The following is a 7,925-nucleotide window of genomic DNA, read 5'->3' as shown; positions in this document are numbered from 1 at the left end:
CACTTATATGTAGAATCTAAAAAAAATTATACGCATGAACCCATTTACAAAATAGAAACAGACTCACAGATATAGAGGACAGATTTGTGGTTGCCAAAGGGGAGGGGGTTGGGAAGGATGGATTGGGAATTTGGGGTGAGTAAATCCATATAGAATGGGTAAACAAGGTCCCACTATAGACCCTAGGGAACTATATTCAATATCCTGAATATAATTCCATGATAAACCATCATGGAAAAGAATATGAAAAAGAATGTATGTATGTATGACTGAATCACTTTGTTGTGCAGTAGAAATTAACACAACATTGTGCATCAACTCTACTTCAATAAAATAAATTTAAAACCAACTAACTAAATGAATGAGGCCATTCTCAAGGGTCTGTATATTATTCAGTTAGTTAGTAGCTTACATTGTACCTGAGACATGAGGACATCCCCTGAGGTGGGACCATTGGCTGGAACGTGCCCTCGGCTTGGCAGGTGTGTGTGGCCTGCCTGGGGGAGGAGGTTGCAGAAGGGATTGTGTCCTAGAGGCCCAGCGAGCTCCCACTGTGAAAAGCCCACCTGCTCTGCAGAACCCCCAGGGGTTCTGTCTGGGGCTTCAGAAGAGATACTTAAGGAACCCTCAGATGTGCACCTGAGCTGTTGATTCCAAAGATGCCAGGAGTTCCCGTCGTGGCTCAGTAGTTAACGAATCCAACTAGGAACCATGAGGTTGCGGGTTCAATCCCTAGCCTTGCTTAGTGGGTTAAGGATCCGGCGTTGCCGTGAGCCATGGTGTAGGTTGCAGACACAGCTCAGATCCTGCATTGCTGTGGCTCTGGCGTAGGCCAGTATCTTCAGCTCCAATTCGACCCCTAGCCTGGGAACCTCCATATGCCACAGGAGTGGCCCAAGAAATGGCAAAAAGACAAAAAAAAAAAAAGATGCCCAGCATTTGGGTGTCGTTAACCTCTGCCTACCAATTTCCAGGTCCTTGCTGATGGGCGTGATTTGATCATATGCTCCCACCGTGAAAACTATATTAAAATGCAGTTGCCCCTTTGCACTTTCGCTGATTATTTTATCCCTCTCCTGGCTTTTGAGCCGCTCATGGTACCCTGCTGGTTTCCATTTCCACTGTCTGGAAAAAGAATTTTGAACAAAACCTCCTATTTTATGTACTGAGTAACTAGGCTGGGGACTGTGCGACACTGTTTTCTCCATTGACAGAGATGAAAAGAAGCCCCAGGGCAGGGTCGCAAGATGCACTCAGCTGCCCCAAAGGCCGATGCTCACATTCCTGACTTGCTCTGAAGCTTCCATCCATCAAGCAGGTGACCGGCTCCCTATGGTGGCCAGAGTGGTCCCTGGACATGATTGACCAAGCCCTGGGTCTGGCTGTCATGATTAAGCAACTTTAAACTGACCGCCACTTCTTTTTATGACCTGGTCAGCCAGCTGAGGGTTGGGGGAGGCAAGGAAGTGAGTTACAAAATGCAGGAAAGGGGTGATGCATGAGAAACCCACTTGGCCTTTATTGAAATCTGACTCTCTCCTCCCACAGAGACGGGGGAGGAAGGTGTATGCTCAGGTGTTGGCTGGAGCAAACAGTAAGTTCTTTTGGCAGTCGGCAATTTTCTCAGACAGGGATCTCGCCAGGGCTGTGCCTTGAGCTGTTATGTCTGTATGAATGCACGTTAGTGTATGTTCCAGTCTTCCCAAACCGATGGAGAAATGGACTCAGAGGAGCTTGGCAAGGGTTCAATCGAAGCAGAGTCTTGTCCACCCCAACCGTCAGCACAGTGCCTGGTGTAGCACATATATTGAATCAGGACCAAGTGAGGGAATGGCTTACTGCCTGGTGTGGGTCTCGGCAGGTGGGCTCAGGGAGAAATGGAGGGTGTTTTCACACCCCTGGAGAGCCCCAGGGCAGAGGGTGACAGCTCAGCAGACCCGGGGCTGTGAAATCAGGCCACATGTGCCCCCCTAGAGAGCACCACAGCCCTTGAATACAAGACCCTTGCAGGCATCCTTCAGAATCTTCATTGACCTTTGCTCAAAATCATTGGTTCAAGGGAACACAGTTTTTCAAAGAACCAGCATCAGGTTGTAATGTGTGTTTGCAGCAATAATACATTTGTTGTCATGGAAGAGACCAAGCAGAAAAACAGAGGCAGCTGAACAACTCCTGCATTTTTTATTCTTCACAAGAGTAAACAGACTTACTCCTCTGATGTCTTGTACCAACTGTGATCATTATCAACACAGAGCTGCTAGAAATGCCCTCTGGGTCTTCCTGTCACCTGTGACAAGCTGTTAATGTCAACACAGGAAGCTGTGTGGACACAAGGAAAGCAGCTCACACCCCAGAGACCCTGGAAAGGTTTTTAGTAGATGGTTAACCTAGTGAGTATCAACTCTGACACCTGAGCGATTTCAGAGGAAAAAGAATAGACGTGTCTTCAACAGCCACCAAGAGGTGTTCTCATGTATTGATGAACACCTTTTGCTCTAGGAAGAAATTAGTTCTTGTGAAAGCATTTTGCTCATTTTCCTGTTTATTACCTGGATGTGTATTTCTCTCTTTTTTTTATTTTCTTTTTGCTTTTTAGGGCCGCACCCATGGCATATGGAGGTTCCCAGGCTAGGGGTCGAATCGGAGCTGCAGCTGCCAGCCTACACCACAGCCACAGCAATGCCAGATCTGAGCCTTGTCTGTGACCGACACCACAGTTCGTGGCAACGCCGGATCCTTAGCCCACTGAGTGAGGCCAGGATCGAACCCACAACCTCATGGATCCTAGTCGGGTTCGTTAACCACTGAGCCACAAAGGGAACTCCAGTGTTTTTTTTGTTTGTTTATTTTAACCAGAGTTGATTATTTTAATCAATAAAATTAAACTAACAAGTATTTGAGTTAATACATTATCTATTAAGTGTCTGTTTTTCACATGATATGTTGGGCATTGAGAATAGAAATATATGAAACATGGTTCCCAATTTCTGAGAACGCTCAGTCTAGTATCATAGAGAGAAAAACAAATAAATTGTAATCAAATTTATTACATGCTATTACAAAGGGATAAATGAGATGCCATAAAAAAAGATTTGAAACAAATAACTTTACTCTTGATTTCACGACATTCTCTTTTTAAAAAATTTTTTGGTGTATAGTTGACTTACAATGTTGTATTAGTTTCGTATATACATACAGCAAAGTGAAAAAAAATATGGAACACTTCACAAATTTGAGTGTCATCCTTATGCAGGGGCCATACTAATCTCCTCTGTATCTTTCCAATTTTAGTGTATCTGCTGCTAAAAGAGAGTACATGTATTTATTTTAAAAGATAAGATTGGAGTTGCCACTGTGGTGCAGTGGGTTAAGGATCTGGTGTTGTGTCGGCAGCGGCTCAGCTCACTGGTGTGGGTTTGATCCCTGGCCCAGTGCAGTGGGTTAAAGTATCCAATGCTGCCATTGCTGTGGCCAAGGTCACAGCTGCAGCTCGGAGTCAATCCCTAGCCCAGGAACTTCCACATGCCATGGGGAAACCAAAAAAAAAAAAAAAAAGATGAAACTGTTCCTGGTAAACTGTGATGGATGAGACAATAAAACATTCGTGAGAGTCAGATGCGGCAAGCAAGAATATGCTCCAGTATGTAAATTGCCATGGAGTTGTGATCTTCGAAGGAATGGAGCAGAAGTTTGGCTTCCCTCTTGGGAGCAAATATTTTGCAAGAGCAAATGCCAGAAATCCGGATACTTGAAGTTTCCAGAGAAAAGTCGCAAGAGGAAACAAAGTAACTACTCAGCAGTTTATTCAAGAAATGCATGCTATGCTCAAAGTTTGCCAGGTAGCAAAAATGGAAAGCTCCATAGTCATGATCCCTGACCTCCAGGAGCTCAGAGACTGGTCCCAAAGAGAATATATTTAAACAAATAATTACAGCAATCCCTACAGAGTATTCCTAAATGCTGGGAAAATGGGTCTGTAATCAAATTAAGTTTAAGAGACCACAAGTCAGTCCATTTCGGTGGGTTTTTGTTTTGTGTTTTTAAAAAATTTTATTGGCCTGTGGTTGGCTTACAGTGTTGTATTAGTTTCAGGTGTATAGCAGAGTCAATCATTTATATTTTTAGATATATATCTCCATTTTTTTTTCAGATTCTTTTCCCATATAGGCCATCACAGAGCATTGAGTAGATTTCCCTGTGCTATACAGTACGCCCTTGTGTTTGGTGTTCTTTTTATTGCAGGTCTTCTCAATTCTCAGAGCCTTTACTAAGCTAATGTATATTGTGGATCTACAAGGGTGGGAGGTATGTACTGTGCAGCACTTCCCAGCTCCTGTAGCCCCCACCTTTAGTAGCTAGTGTTCCAAGGAACACACTTTGGGAACCGCACATACCACTCTGGGTCTGCGGGTACACAGTGTCTCTGGAATCAGATACGAGCGCAGCTCTGCCTGGAAGCATCAGGAAAGCCTTCTCAGAGATAGGAGCATCTGATCTGGGCCTTCAAAAGGACTTTTCCATCCAGAGGGAGGTAGAGGTGGAAGGAGGGCATCTGCAATGTCAGACTGCTGGTTCTAGAAGACAGGGACATGAGAGGTGAACACGGAGGAGTCTGTGGAAGATAAGGTGTGGGTGTATCCTCTAGGTGAGTGATGCTCCACGCTCATCCTGCAGCAAAGTCACCTGGGATGTTCTTGAGGAATGCAGATGCGAAAGCATGCCTAGGTTGCCCCCGCCTGGAGATTGTTTGGTTGGTCTGAAGTGGGAGCCTCAGCTACATATTTGCAGTTGATCCACTGGGCAGCCAGAGTTGCAAACTCCTGCTGTAGATGATGGGGAGCAGTTGGTTCAGTGGACAAGTTCAGAGTCTTTTCTCCCTCCTTTTCTCAATGCCCTGCCCCTATCCTCAAGCCAACGTGCCCTACATCATCCAGGCCCTAGAGATGAGACCAGAGAGCAGATCCCTGCTGGAGCTCACTCACAGGAAGACCCGCAGCTCAGTGATCCATGCACAGCTGCCAATCTGGAGAAAGGATGAGGGATGCTGCAGAAAGGGACCAACCACCATGCGTGTGTACAAGACACAGACCAGAGGGCTGAGGGCCAGCAGAGGCATCCTGATAGAAGTGACACTGCTGAGATCCAAGGAAAAGCAAAAGACAGGAAGCAAGCAAGAGATAAGAAGCAAAGGACGTTTCGGACAGAGACAAAGGTGGGAAGGGAAGATGGGCCTCTCTGAAGGGAGGAGGCTGGTAGGTGATGGCCAAGATGGATCAGCTGGGGCTGGAGGGCTACCGTTTCCAAAAGACCCCTCTGGTGGCAACCAGTGGCCAAGAGAGGCTAGGACTTAATGCTTAGTGATCAGTTTAAGAAACAGCAATGGTGTCAGCCAGGGGGCATTGGAAAATGAATGAGGAGTTCCCATAGTGGCTCAGCAGAAACGAAAGTGACTAGTAACCATGAGGTTGCCAGTTTGACCCCTAGCCTGGCTCAGAGGGTTAAGGATACTGCATTGCCATGAGCCATGGTGTAGGTCGCAGACATGGCTTGGATCTTGCATTGCTGTGGCTGTGGTGTAGGCTAGCAGCTATAGCACCAATTTGATCCCTAGCCTGGGAACTTCATATGCTTCAGGTGCAACCCTCAAAAGCAAAAAAAAGAAAGGAAGAGGGAGTTCCCGTCGTGGCGCAGTGGTTAACGAATCCGACTAGGAACCATGAGGTTGCGGGTTCGGTCCCTGCCCTTGCTCAGGGGGTTAACGATCCGGCATTGCCGTGAGCTGTGGTGTAGGTTGCAGACGCGGCTCGGATCCTGCGTTGCTGTGGCTCTGGCGTAGGCCGGCAGCTACAACTCCGATTGGACCCCTAGCCTGGGAACCTCCATATGCCGCAGGAGCGGCCCAAAGAAATAGCAAAGAAAGAAAAAAAAAAAAGAAAGGAAGGAAGAAAGAAAGAAAGAAAGGAAAATGAATGAGAGTGGAGACAGAGAAAGAGACAAGACAGGTTAAAACATTTTCAGGAGAATCATCAGAAAAGCCACATCAGAAAGGAAGACCATTGAAGCTACGGTTTCAAAATAGGTGTCAAAATAGGTGTCAAAGAACTGGGCTTCACCTGTCTGGACCATGGCCGTCAGCCAGCCCAGGTGGTTAACAACTGATGAATGACTGGGGTGGTTTGGGCAGCAGAATCTGAGGACCACAACAGGCAGTTAAGAGGGAGGAAGTATCTTTTAGTTGATTCACCAGCCCCTTTACTGATACGTACTCAGATTGTGGTGCTGTAATCGTTGAACTGCATGGCCTAAAATTGTGTTATCATTCATGTGTCCTTAAATATATGCTGGTATGCTGAAGCTGGCTCATGCCAGCTTGCAAGAGACAGTGTTTCACCTCTTCTTCCTTTTTTTTTTTTTTCGTCGTCCTTTTGCCTATTCTAGGGCCGCTGCAGCTCTAATTCGACCTTGCATAGAAACTTCCCTATACCTCAGGTGCAGCCCTTAAAAAAAAAAAGGAAAAAAGAAAGTAAGAAGGTGTGAGTCCTGCTGCCTAGGTTGATTGGCAGTTCTAGGAACCTTTGAGAAGGGGGAGACATTCAGATTTCCTAGAAAGAAAAAGAAGTGATTATGCCATGCAGTGTAGAAGAAGGGAGAAAGGGTCCCTGTTTTTGCCTTGTTTTCCTTATTTTGGCATTTAGGGAAAAACATACATAGAAAAGGGCTAAATTAGGTCTTGAATAAATGCTGACAAGAGAGGTTTTGCGGGAAATCTGCTGTAGCCCTTGGCATTCCTGGACTTAGGTCTTGCATTTTGGCCATCGTAAGCACCCTTGACACCCATGATATGGGCAGCTTGTACTTTGCTGAGGGGCAGAGCTGAAAGAGTCACGTGGGCAGCCTCGTCCAGCCAAGGAATGGGCGGGGCAGTGGGCAATTCTGACTGTCCCACTCCGTCTTCCCCCACCAACCATGCCAGGAAGATAGAGCCAGGCCTATGTCACAGGCAGGAGCTGAAATCGCTAGGTGCAGATGATAAACATCTTCACTGCTGTAATGGGCTCTGAGGACAAACACTTCAGAATGTCGAAGGCCTAGGCATGCATGTGGATGTATTGAGCATTTGGTCTGGAAGACTGTATGTAGTCATTTTTAAAACCTGGCCAAGGAGTTCCCTTGTGGTGCAGCAGATTAAGGATCTGGCATTTTCATTGCAGCAGCTCAGGTTGCTGCTCTGGTGCAGGTTCAATCCCTAACGTGGGAACTTCTGCATGCCGTGTGCCTGTCAAAAGAAAAAAAAAAAAAGCCAATTTTTTTTGGTTGTTTTTTATAACAGTATTTTTGGTACATATTTGCTTAAGGAAAATCAGTCCCAAAAATGGAACAATAGCAATAATTTTCAAAGTCACCTTGCAATGGCACCAGACACCAAAGACAATTGATATTTTTGTGGAAAACCTCCCAATTTAATAATAGATACCAGTAGATATGTGTGACCATAGTTCAGAATAAACTTTTATATTAAATTTTAGGAAGCATGTTTCAGGTTTTAAGAAGTTTTTTAAATAACGGTTTTATTGAGATGTAACTCACAAACCCCACAATTCACCTAAAGTGTGCCATTCAGTGTTTCTTAGCATATTCACATATAGTCATGCAACCATCACCATGATTAATTTTAGAACATTTTTATCACCCTAGAAAGAAACTTCTTACCCATCAGCCTTCACCCCCTAATCCTCCCCACACCCCACCCCCTAGGAGCCACTAAACTACTTCCTGACTCTGTAAAGTTGCCTATTCTGGACGTCTCATATACATGGATCGTACAGGATGTAAATTTTACTGAGCATGTTTTTAGGCTCAGCACTGTTATAGCATGTATCAGTGCTTTATTCCTTTTTTATGGCTGAAAATTATTCCCTTCTGCA

At 45.4% G+C, this 7,925-nt stretch overlaps 1 non-coding gene across 1 annotated transcript; it reads right to left on the bottom strand.

Moving 5' to 3' along the window:
* Positions 1-3,208: 3,208 nt before the first annotated feature.
* LOC125117171 (U6 spliceosomal RNA) lies at positions 3,209-3,311 on the bottom strand. The gene has a single exon (XR_007132529.1). It is a non-coding gene; the product is annotated as a U6 spliceosomal RNA (small nuclear RNA).
* Between the last annotated feature and the right edge of the window lie 4,614 nt (positions 3,312-7,925).

Source organism: Phacochoerus africanus, chromosome 15 (genome assembly GCF_016906955.1).
Source record: "Phacochoerus africanus isolate WHEZ1 chromosome 15, ROS_Pafr_v1, whole genome shotgun sequence".
Taxonomy (NCBI): Eukaryota; Metazoa; Chordata; class Mammalia; order Artiodactyla; family Suidae; genus Phacochoerus; species Phacochoerus africanus.
The sequence above is the reverse complement of the archived record's forward strand: the minus strand, read 5'-3'. Positions and strand labels throughout refer to the sequence as shown.